This window comes from Amblyraja radiata, chromosome 21, assembly GCF_010909765.2.
Source record: "Amblyraja radiata isolate CabotCenter1 chromosome 21, sAmbRad1.1.pri, whole genome shotgun sequence".
NCBI lineage: Eukaryota > Metazoa > Chordata > Chondrichthyes > Rajiformes > Rajidae > Amblyraja > Amblyraja radiata.
This window is the reverse complement of record NC_045976.1, coordinates 9,292,383-9,305,562: the sequence shown is the minus strand read 5'-3', so window position 1 is coordinate 9,305,562 and position 13,180 is coordinate 9,292,383. Positions and strand designations below refer to the sequence as shown.

Below are 13,180 nucleotides of genomic sequence, written 5' to 3'. Positions count from 1 at the left end.
CTAGTGATAATACATCATCACAACCAGAGCCTGATGTCTCAGAAAACGCGCAAAGTCCGACACAGGCACAGAGACACAGGTCTGATAGGACAAAAAGACCACCCAAAAGATTTGAGGATTTTGTTCTTTATAAATGATATCACATAGAGCAAGGTGTAATGTATTTGGTTTAAGGAAGAGGAGTGGAATGTAAAATTATAAGTGCTAAGTTTAGGTATGATTATTACGGTTAATAGGTATTATTAGATTACTTTAATAATACAATTTTGGAACTATGTTAGTCAATTATATTTAGGTAAAGAGCATATACCGTGAAGGTGAAATTGTGTTACCTGCCTCCAAGTTCAAGGGGAAGGAGTGTTGTGTATTAAATATGATTAACATATTTTAGATCTTGCGCAAATGACGCAAGCGCAGGAGAGACTATTCGTGGCGTCCTGAAATAAAGTAGCTCTTTAGTTTACTCCCGTGTCCGTTTCCAGCACTAATATACAACAGGTATGCTAGATATCGTGCAACCACCAGAGTATTTTTGTGAGCCACAACCTAGACAGATTACTAGAGTAGAAAGGAAAAGGAATGATTTATTTGGGCAGTATCGGGAAACCCCTAGTGAACAGGAAAATTCATCTGAGGGGTGAGAAAGAGATTGAAGATACCGAGATAGATTTTGACGTAACCGAAAGCTTACAAATATCCCATAGGCAGTTACCAATAAGGGAAGGAATAGGTACAGCGGATTTGGCCAACGCAGTGAGTATGAATAATCCCCGTGCCACAGACGTCCACACTCCGCGGAAGCCCCATGAAATAATGGCAGTACTAAACAGAATCCCCAATAGGAAGAAGTCACCTGCTGCCTTTATAGATTATTTGAGAACCACAATGCCTGTATATCATGCAGATTCCCGGGATTTGTGAGAGACCATACAACAGATAATTACTCCAGCTGAAATTACCAAATTTCTAGTAGCCCTAGGACACCCAACTTATGAAGCCTTGTCAAATGTAGTAATGAATGACAGTGCAAGAGAAGAGGCTGTTTTAACGGCCCATGCAAAAACGTTTCAGAAACCAGGCGATATAAGTCGAGTTCTGGAAATAAAACCAGAGAAGGGAGAAGGAGCAGACGAATGTCTTGACCGTTTTTCAAAATTATATATGGAACAATCAGGTGTTTCAGACTATCAGAATGGAGCAAGTTCCCCTCAAAATTGTGCGATCTTGTTGAATTGTCTCCCCACTAAAGTAGCGGATTTAATTAAAACTGATAACAGGAACTGGTCTGAGAAACGAGCCAGTCAAATAGACAGAGCTGTGAGGTATTATTGGAAGGAAGGTAGGAACCAGGAAAATTATCCTGTAGCTAGAAGAGAAAATGAACACATAGCCAAGGAAGAATTACCAAAATCTAACTCTGAACCATGGATTCCCAGAGTACCAGCAAATTGCAGATTGGGAGAAATTAGTGTCCCAGATTACTCAGATTATTATCACCACTATACTCCCAATTTAGAATCCATTCCAATGGAACCCAGGGGTAGAATAAGACCAACCATGGTGCCTAATAAATGCTCTACATGTGGGGGGGGGGGGACATTGGAGTCGGGCATGTCCAACAAAGGAGCAAATGAAAGAGAGGGGTCAAAGAAGGGATTTCCAGGATTACAAGAATTTAGAGATCCTAGAGAATATAGACACATCCGAAATCCAAGGAATAATGGGAGGTCCTTTAATTCAAGAGACCACAAGGTCCCAAGAAACCAGAGAGAGAGAGATGGCCCGAATGACAGGAACTAAGAAGTCACACTAAGAAGTTTACGAAAGCTAACCCATTTTCTCAGTCCTGACTCACCAACCCGCCCTGGAAGTGCGGGCGTGGAGACATGACCCCTACTCTAGACCCCCTTCAAGTAATTTACCAGAATGAATGAATTGGATGCATTATTGTAGTAAAAACTGAAAATCACATAGAAGAAAATTATAAATCATCTTACCCCAGAAAACCCCTTAGAGCAAAGACGATTGTAAATCAAGGAGCTTGTTTCAACTGTACCCAACTAGGTCACTGGAGCAAGGAGTGTCCAAATAGAAGGAATGATAACTAATAGCCCTGTCCCACTGTACGAGTTCATTCAAGAGCTCTCCCGAGTTTAAAAAAAAAAAATCAAACTCGTGGAAGCACGTTGAATGAACGTAGCGGGTACGTCGGAGCTCGGGACGTCTCTTAGCGGCTCGTAACGCTAACGGCAGGTACTCTGGAAAGCTCGGGAAGACTCGTGAAGATTTTTCAACAACTCGTGGACATGTTGAAAAATGTCCACGAGATCCGAGTACCTACGAGCGGCTATTACCGTAATTCTCCGAGTTCGAATCAGGGCAAACTCGGGAGAACTCTTGAATGAACTTGGACAGTGGGACAGGGCTTTAAGGAATGGAAAGGGCACTCGGGAGAGAAGAAACAAACTTACTGTGCAGGAGGAGCGGGAGTAGGGAAAGAAGATGTCATATTAATGTGTGACTGAGTTTGTGCCTCTAGGACAGTATATCGAAGACATACTATCTGGGGAGTGAGGTAAAGACTTGAGAACGGGCAGAAGACAGCAAAGGTAATGTAGCTCCCCAGAAACAGGTGAGCAGCAGGAGGAACTGATACTGTCCTGCCCCTTTAAGATATTTGGGAAGGCCAGCAGACAGAGCAAGCTGCTCCTCAGTATCCCTACTTCCCTGTAATTGAAACTAACATCAGAAAAGAAGAAGAAGAAGACCTACGCTAGTGCCTAACTTTAATATGACTTCGCTATTGGAGAAAGAAAAGGAAGGAGAGTAAAGGACACTCTAATCATCTTTAAAAGAAACAACACTGACAACTTGTAATGACTATTGGGATAAGCTCCTCTTTAAAAATTGGATTTGAATAAAAGACGGAGTTCCTCTGTGGTTTGGGGCACAATACTCACTTTGCACCAAAATTTAGTTATAAGTAAATACATTTAAAGAGGGCTTATGGGATACAGTTTTTTAAATTGTTAGATAATTGACTGTTAATTTGGTATTCTTCTCTTGTCTCACCCTTAGGAGGATAGTTGAAGATGGGACTGGACTATTTAGTTACTATCAAGGAAGGGACAGACCCTAGCGAATATCAGGAATTAAGACATACCCTGGAAACGTAAGCTGGTAGTATAAAATGATGAGGTGGACTGAAAATGTATAAGTCCCCCTCAGATAGTCAATACTAACCATCCTGAAAAGTTACTTAGAGATAAAAAAGAACTAGTATAAACGAGTAACCCCTAGACAGAGAACGAAGCCAATATAGTAAAGAGCCAACATAGTAGAGAATCAACATAGTAACGAGTTACCATAGTGAGGAGTCATACATAAATAAGAAGAGGAGAGACTTAGTAAATTAGAGGAAAAATAAACTTGAATAGGTATTGAGAATAGCAGAGCCGATGCATATTTGACCGATGGATTTGAATTGTTTAACCCTTGATAGTAAAGCAGCTTCTATTATCAAGGTGGAAAGAAATTGTCTGTGGATTTCGCGGTTTTGATTGGACTTATGATGAAATTGATTGTTTAAATTTGAACAGCTGGGAATTACACAGGAATCGGAAGGGAATTGTATTATTGGCTACAATGCTGTGGAATGAGAAGGCTGAGACTGAATTTGGTTAAATTGGAACATTCTTCATGGTTTGCTTTAAATTAGAGTCATGCCTGTAGGGAAATCTGGACTCAACCCAGCTGAAATTTTTATGAGGACCCGTCATCAGATATACATATTATAACATCGTGTGAGTATGAAGAAGGCTGATTAGTGTTGATCCTAGGATAATAAGAGTATATTAGGGAACAGAATAGGTAAATGTATGGGAAAGCATGGGTGCATGATGGTAACTTGCTTTGTCCCACATTTTTCATGAATTTTAGGTTTTAGGTTCGACTATGGAAAAGGTTGGAAGAATGGGCAGCAACACGGATGGAGGGAATTCGCGCCCACGAAAACGCGGGAGGTGAAGACTCATCAGACAGAAATTGTGAAGCTATGCCCATGAAAACTCGGGACACTTGACAAGATTCTGGGAAGAAACATCATCATCTTGTGTTGCTGATAGATGGAAGATGTAACAGACACACTTATGTATATCTGGTTAGCTGATTATTGAAATATTTGGTTATCTTAAATGATGGGTTATCATATATGATAAAAAGGAAGGAATGTTAATTCTGGCCAAGTTGGAGAGGCTAGGACTAAAATGGGGTAAAAGCTTCAGGGCTGCTGGGAGATTTGGTCAATTTGGAATTGCTTTCTGCAGAACTGGGACAAGCTGCGGAGTGGTGCCAGTGTGTCTAGAGCCTAGATACAAGTTGCAAGAAAAGAATAAGAACATCTGCAGACCCTGTCAATTAGGTGCAAAATGCGTAAAATTGATTGGATGACTGCAAACCAGACAAACACCTTGTAAATAATTGTAAATGTTTGTAAATAATGTTGCAGAGTTCTGCTTTGCTGAGTGTTGATTGGATGAGGTATTGAGCCTTGTCTGGGTTTTTTGCAGATCAGGGTAAATGTTGCTAAGTTGGCTTCCTTGAGAAGTCCTGTTTGAATACAATGTATTAAGCTGCTGTATTATTAGGTTGGGAAAAGTCTGTTATGTGTGGGATTAATCGATATCTGTAATTGGATTATTCAGAGACCACCCCCATGTGGTTCGGACCCTCAAGGTCCCGGGAGCTATAAAAGCTCGCTGCCACGAAGTTCCGCCTCAATCTTCTGGGAGAACGCTTGGGACTGCGTGACTTTCTGGAGTGTCTCTGTTTGAGCGAGGCCTGGAGGGCTTGATCAGGCAGATACGAAGATCGAACCCGCGGTGGGATAGGTACAGTAGTTGAACTGTAATGCGCTTTTGTTAAAATAAAGATTAGTTGTTCAAGTGCTTGATTCAGTGTTTTTGACTGAAACTAGACTGGGGGGAAGATTAGAACGAGCAATTTACACTTGTAGCATATTTTACGATAATAAATACTGAAAACCCCATTCACTGTAGGGACAGCTGGCAAAGATTTGGAATGGAATGTTAGGCAGGCCTTGCTGTTGTAAAAAATATAAAGTATTGCAGTTGCTGCATGAATATATATCGGCAGTTGTCCAGCTGGTACATTGCTCAAGTCTCTCCTGTCTCTCCCTCTATGTAATAAGACATTCAGCACCACTGGCTGTGACTTGCTCTTAAACTGCACCCTTGACAAGCTATCATTGTTGACTTGTAAACCGGAGAACCTATGGAGTCATTTGAGTTTTAGGTTAGTTTATTGTCACCTGTACCGAGGTACAGTGAAAAGCTTATGTTGCGTGCTAACCAGTCAGTGGAAAGACAAGACATGACTACAATCAAGCCATCCACATGATAAAGAGAATAACGTGAATAAGGTTTTGTGGCAAGACAGAGCCCAGTAAAGTCCGATCAAAGATAGTGCGAGGGTCTCCAATGAGGTAGAAATTAGCTCAGGATTGCTCTCTGGTTGTTGGTAGGATGGTTTAGTCATAGAGGGATTCAGCCTGGAAACAGGCCCTTTGGCCTACCTAGTCCATTCCAACCATAAAAATACTGATCCTACATTAATCCCAGTTTAGTCTCCACACATTCCCATCAACTACCCCATATACTACGTCTCACCCACACACGAGGGTCTATTCTGTAGATCACCCCTGGTGTGTAGGGAGTGGATGCGAAAGAGGGATAACATAGAACTAGTGTGAATGGGTGATCAATGGTCGACGTGGACTCGATGGGCCAAAGGGCCTGTTTCCTAGCTGCACCTTTCAGTCAATCAATCAATTTACAGTGGGCTATTGAACTCAGCGGGTCTGGCAGCATCCCTGGAGAACATGGATAGGTGACATTTCGGGTCAGGACCATTCTTCAGTCAGACTCCATGTTCTCCAGAGATGCTGCCAGACTCGCTGAGTCACCCCAACACTTTGTGGCTTTTTTGTTGTAAACCGGCATCTGTAGTTCCTCGTTTCTTGAAAAAAATAAATTGCATTGGGATCCTCGGTATTTAAAATAAGTTTTAAAAAGTTAATGCTAAACTGGTACAAACGGTTCCACTGTAAGGATATTGACCGGAAACCTGAAATATGAACTCATTTCTCTTTCCACTGAATGTGTCCAGCACGTCTTTGTAGTGCGGGAGGAAACCGGAGCACCCGGTGAAAACCCACGCGGTCACAGGGAGAATGTGTAAACTACAGACAGCACCCGTAGTAAGGTTGGACCCGTGTCTCTGGCGCTGTGAGGTAGCAACTCTACCGCTGCACCATCATGCCACCATACTTTGTGACAGGCACTAACCAGAGTCACTAACCAGAAGAAGGTACAAAGTGCTGGAGTAACTCAACGGGTCGGGCAGAATTCCCCCGAAATTGGTCTTTTAATGTTGAACAGACATTCCTCATTGGCCTGTCGCACTTAGGTGACTTTTTAGGGAAAGAAATTGTAAGCAGTAGTTTTCAGAACCAAGGATAACCGACCGGTAGTGTTGAATGTCCGCCGAGCTTCACATCCGTGTATCTCTGGCTTATTAAAAGTTGCCTCCTCTCCTTCTCCCCCCTTCTCCCCCCCTCTTTTAAAGGACTTACCGTACCGTCTTAATTATAGCACCAACCTTCATCGCGGTGTGTGTCTGTATCACCTTGACTTTGCACTGTGTGAATTTATTAGACAGCGCTCCCCCCGCTTGCCTTCCACTGCCTGCATAACAGGCTGGTGAAGGATGCGATGTGTGTGTGTGTATGTGTTCCACTCTGACAGTGGCCGTTCCAGTTGCCGGTTTTTCAGGCGACTGCCGGCAACTTGACAGTCGATGGCAGTCCGCTGAAAAGTCGTCTAAGTGGGACAGGCCCATAAGGAGAAGCTGTTCAGGATGACTGGGTGAGTGATGAAACAAGGAAAGCTAGCCTACAGGGAAATATAAATGGGAACCACTTTATAGGTGGTTACACAGGGTGAACCTAAAGTCAGATAACCTCCGGTGGTGGTAATTGGATTGGAAGGGGATGTTCACCTGCCTGACATTAACACCTGTGTTAGCCATGAGGAGAGGTTAACCATATAACCAGATAACAATTACAGCACGGAAACAGGCCATCTCGGCCCTACAAGTCCATGCTGAACAATTATTTTCCCTTAGCCCCACCTGCCTGCACTCATACCATAACCCTCCATTCCCTTCTCATCCATATGCCTATTCAATTTATTTTTAAATGATACCAACGAACCTGCCTCCACCACTTCCACTGGAAGCTCATTCCACACCGCTACCACTCTCTGAGTAAAGAAGTTCCCCCTCATGTTACCCCTAAACTTCTGTCCCTTAATTCTGAAGTCATGTCCTCTTATTTGAATCTTCCCTATTCTCAAAGGGAAAAGCTTGTCCACATCAACTCTGTCTATCCCTCTCATCATTTTAAAGACCTCTATCAAGTCCCCCCTTAACCTTCTGCGCTCCAGAGAATAAAGACCTAACTTATTCAACCTTTCTCTGTAACTTAGTTGTTGAAACCCAGGCAACATTCTAGTAAATCTCCTCTGTACTCTCTCTATTTTGTTGACATCCTTCCTATAAATGGGCAACCAAAATTGTACACCATACTCCAGATTTGGTCTCACCAATGCCTTGTACAATTTTAACATTACATCCCAGCTTCTATACTCAATGCTCTGATTTATAAAGGCTAGCATACCAAAAGCTTTCTTTACCACCCTGTCTATATGAGATTCCACCTTCAAGGAACTATGCACGGTTATTCCCAGATCCCTCTGTTCAACTGCATTCTTCAATTCCCTACCATTTACCATGTACGTCCTATTTTGATTTGTCCTGCCAAGGTGTAGCACCTCACATTTATCAGCATTAAACTCCATCTGCCATCTTTCAGCCCATTCTTCCAAATGGCCTAAATCACTCTGTAGACTTTGGAAATCCTCTTCATTATCCACAACACCCCCTATCTTGGTATCATCTGCAAACTTACTAATCCAATTTACCACATCTTCATCCAGATCATTGATGTACATGACAAACAACAAAGGACCCAACCCTGAGGCACCCCACTAGTCACCTGCCTCCAACCCGACAAACAGCCATCCACCATTACCCTCTGGCTTCTCCCATTCAGCCACTGTTGAATCCATTTTGCTACTCCTGCATTTATACCCAACAGTTAAACCTTCTTAACCAACCTTCCATGAGGAACCTTGTCAAAGGCCTTACTAAAGTCCATATAGACAACATCCACTGCTTTACCCTCGTCAATTTCCCTAGTAACCTCTTCAAAAAATTCAAGAAGATTAGTCAAACATGACCTTTCAGGCACAAATCCATGTTGACTGTTCCTAATCAGACCCTGTTTATCCAGATGCTTATATATATTATATCTAAGTATCTTTTCCATTAATTTGCCCACCACTGAAGTCAAACTAACAGGTCTATAATTGCTAGGTTTACTCTTAGAATCCTTTTTAAACAATGGAACAACATGCGCAGTACGCCAATCCTCGGGGACTATTCCCATTTCTAATGACATTTGAAATATCTCTGTCATAGCCCCGGCTATTTCTACACTAACTTCCCTCAATGTCCTAGGGAATATCCTGTCAGGACCTGGAGACTTATCCACTTTTATATTTTTCAAAAGTGTCAGTACTTCTTTTACTTTGAAACTCATAGTATCCATAGCTACTCTACTAGTTTCCCTTACCTCACATAATTCAATTTCCTTCTCCTTGGTGAATACCGAAGAAAAGAAATTGTTCAATATCTCCCCCATCTCTTTTGGCTCTGCAGATAGCTGTCCACTCTGTCTCTCCAATGGACCAATTTTATCCCTCGTTATCCTTTTGCTATTAATATAGCTGTAGAAACCTTTTGGATTTACTTTCACCTTACTTGCCAAAGCAACCTCATGTCTTCTTTTAGCTTTTCTAATTTCTTACTTAAGATTCTTTTTACATTCCTTATACTCCTGAAGCAACTCATTTACTTCATGCTGCCTATAATTATTGTAGATCTCCCTCTTTTTCCGAACAAGATGTCCAATTTCCCTTGAAAACCAGGGCTCTTTCCAATTTTACTGTTTCCTTTCAACCGAACAGGAACATAAAGATTCTGTACTCTTAAAATTTCCCCTTTAAATGTCCTCCATTTCTCTTCTACATCCTTCCCATAAACAAAATGTCCCAGTTCACTCCTTTTAAATCATTTCGCATCTCATCAAAGTTAGCCTTTCTCCAATCAAAAATCTCAACCCTAGGTCCAGTTCTGACCCTCTCCATAATTATATTGAAACTAATGGTATTGTGATCACTGGACCCGAAGTGCTCCCCAACGCATACCTCCGCCACCTGTCCCGTCTCATTTCCTAACAGGAGGCCCAGCACTGCCCCTCCTCTAGTAGGTACCTCTATGTATTGCTGCAAAAAACTATCCTGCACACATTTTACAAACTCCAAACCATCCAGCCCATTTACAGAATGTGTTTCCCAGTCTATATGTGGAAAGTTGAAATCTCCCACAATCACTACCTTGTGCTTACTACTAATATCTGCTATCTCCTTACATATTTGCTCTTCCAATTCTCGATCCCCATTTGGCAGTCTATAATACACCCCTATAAGTGTTGCTACACCTTTCCCACTTCTCAGTTCCACCCAAATAGCCTCCCTAGATGAGCCCTCCAATCTATCCTGCCAAAGCACTGCTGTAATATCTTCCCTGACTAGCAATGCAACACCTCCACCTCTTGCCCCTCAAATTCTATCACACCTGAAGCAACGAAATCCTGGAATATTTAGTTTCCAATCACAGCCCTCCTGCAACCATGTTTCACTGATCGCCACAACATCATACTTCCAGGTGTCTATCCAGATTCTAAGCTCATCCACCTTTCTTACAATGCTCCTAGCATTAAAATATGCACATTTAAGAAACCCCCCGCCTCTTATTCTCTGTTTATTTCCTTTTTCTTCTTTCTCCTCTTGTGTCCGAGTGCTTCCCTTTTCTGCTTCCTGCCTCCCATTCTGTCTACTAGCTTTCTCTATTTGAGTCCCTCGCCCCAACCATTCTAGTTTAAAGTCTCCGCAGTAGCCTTTGCAAATTTCCCCGCCAGAATATTGGTCCCCCTCGGGTTCAAGTGCAACCCATCCTTTCTGTACAGGTCCCACCTTCCCTAAAAGAAGTCCCAATGATCCAGAAACTTGAATCCCTGCCCTCTGCACCAGTCTTTCAGCCACGCATTTATCCTCCACCTCGCTCCATTCCTACTCTCACTGTCGCGTGGCACAGGCAGTAATCCTGAGATTGTTACCTTTTTGGTCCTTTTCCTTAACTCTCCTCCCAATTCCCTAAATCCTCCCTTCAGGACCTCTTCCCTTTTTTTACCTATGTCATTGGCACCTATATGTACCACGACCTCAGGCTCCTCTCCCTCTGATTTCAGGATATCTTGGACGCGTTGAGACATGTCCGAGACCTTGGCACCAGGGAGGCAGACCACCATCCTGGTCTCCCGACTGCGTCCACAGAATCGCCTATCCGACCCCCTAACAATAGAGTCCCCAATTACTATTGCCCTCTTCTTTTTGTCCCTACCTTTCGGAGCAACAGGGCCGGTCTCTGTGCTGGAGGCCCGTCCGCTGTCGCTACCCCCGGGCAGGCTGTCACCCCTATCCGTACTCAAACAGGAGTACTTATTTGCAAGGTGTACCGACATTGGAGTACTCACTCGTCCCTGCCTCTGCCCCTTGCCCTTCCTTAGCGGGACCCACATGTCTCTCTCCCGTGGTTTTGGAGTGACCACCTCCCTATAACTCCTCTCTATGACCTCCTCACTCTCCCCGACCAGACCGAGGTCATCGAGCTGCTGCTCCAGGATCCTAATACGGTCCCTTAGGAGCCCCATCTCGATGCACCTGGTGCAGATGTGGACGTCTGGAGGGCCATCCGACACCATGACCTCCCACATCTGACATCCAGAACAGTACACTGCTCTGGCTGTCATTCTCCCGCCTTACCCTGGATCCGATACAAGTACAATACAATAGAAACTGCTGGGAGAAATCAGCAGGTATCTGACTCACAACAGCTGCTCCCTCTTGACCTTTAAACTGTACCTTTATTATATAAACAAAAAGCACTGTACCTTTACTAAAGCACTGTACCCTTAGCCCACTGTACCCTTGGCTCACTGTACCTTTACTAAAGCACTGTACCTTTAGCCCACTGTACCCTTAGCCCACTGTACCCTTGGCTCACTGTACCTTTACTAAAGCACTGTACCTTTAGCCCACTGTACCCTTAGCCCACTGTACCTTTACTAAAGCACTGTACCTTTAACCAGAAAGCAGAAATGCTAACCTGAGGTTGCACCCAATCAGCTGCTTCCTCTAGTCTGCTTCCATCAATCAGCGGCTTCCACCAGAACCCTCCCTATGAAGTGTGGAACGTTACAGATTTCGGTAAAAGCCCTGACCCTCCTCCACTCGCTCCAACGGTTCCCGGGCCTCTGTGAAAGCAAGCCCCGCGCTCGATTTAAATACTCACAGCCCTGACCCTCCTCCACTCGCTCCAACGGTTCCCGGTTGGACAAACTTGGATTGTTTTCCCTGCAACTTTGGAGATTGCGTGGAGACCTGACAGATCTATATAAAATGATGAGAGGCATAGATAGGGTGGACAGTCAGAACCTTTCTCCTCTCAATGTCAAGGACTACATGGCACAGTTTTAAGGTGAAAGGGTCAAAGTTTAAGGGAGATGTCCGTGGGAATGTTTGTTTACAAGGAGAGCGGCGGGTGCTAGGAACGCATTGCTGAGGGGAGGAGGGGGAGGGAGGGGGGGTGGAGGCAGAGGTTTAAACTTTTAGACTTAAGAGAAGCAGTGCGGAAACCGTCTCTTTGGCCCATTGAATCTGCGTCGACCAGCGATCACCCTATTCAATAACTCTATCCTACATACTAGGGACAATTTAACAACTTACTGAAGCCAATTGACCTACAAACATGTACGTACTTGGAATGTGGAAGGAAATCGGATATCCCAGAGAAAACACACGGGGGAGAATGAACAAATTGTGTACAGACAGCACCCGTAGTCAGGATCGAACCAGGGTCTCTGGCGCTGTGAGGCAGCAACTCTACCGCTGCGCCACCATGCAGCCCCAAATGATAATGGCATTTTTGAGAGGCTTTTTGATAAGCACATGGATATGCAGGGAACAGAGGGAGTTGGATCATGTGCAGACAGAATAGATTGGTTTAACTTGTCACCATGTTTGGCACAGTCATTGTGGGCCAAAGGTCTTGTGCTGTGCTGTTCTGTTCTATGTTCTATGTTGGTGATTCAAATCACAGCAAAAGATCAAATCTCAATCAAAACTATAATTAGGTCACATAACAGCCCAACAAAGAAGAGAACAAACATACTGTACACAGGGTCATGAACAATACAATACAATACAATACAAAAAGTAAGTGTAAGAAGGTACTGCAGATGCTGGTTTACACTAAAGATAGACACAAAATACTGGAGTAACTCAGCGGGTCAGGCAGCATCTCTGGGTAACGTTTCAGATCGAGACACTTCATCAGGCTGAGAGTCAGGAGAGGGGAAAGCTAGAGGTGTGGGAAGGTACAGAACAAAGCAGAATCTGCCTAGGCCGCTGAGAAGCCAAGAAACCGGCCCGCAATGTTGGCCTCGGAAGTCAGCTATGGGAACATCATACAATACAAAAACAGGCCATTCGGTCCAACACTTCCATGCCAACCAATATGCCCATCTATGCTAACCCATTTTCACACGCGTGTCCCATATTCCTCTAAACCTTTCCTATCCATAAACCTTCCCAAATGTCCCTTAAAAGTTGTTATGGTACCTACAACCACTCCCTCTGACAAAAGAACACAAAGTGCTGGAGTAACTCAGCGGGTCAGTCAGCATCTCTGGAGAACATGGATGGGTGACGTTTCGGGTTGGGACCCTTTACCGAACGTCACCTGTCCACATATTTCCAGTGTTGCTGCTTAACCTGTTGAGTTACTCCAGCACTTTTTGTCCTTTTTGTATTAACCAGCATCTGAAGTTATTTTATTTCTATTGTTCTTCTGGCAGCTC

General features: G+C 43.7%; 1 long non-coding RNA gene across 1 annotated transcript; it reads left to right on the top strand.

Moving 5' to 3' along the window:
* The first annotated feature begins 542 nt into the window (after positions 1-542).
* On the top strand, positions 543-12,976 carry LOC116984930. Its single transcript, XR_004415173.1, has 3 exons — positions 543-612; positions 5,374-5,376; positions 12,967-12,976. It is a non-coding gene; the product is annotated as an uncharacterized LOC116984930 (long non-coding RNA).
* Positions 12,977-13,180: the final 204 nt, after the last annotated feature.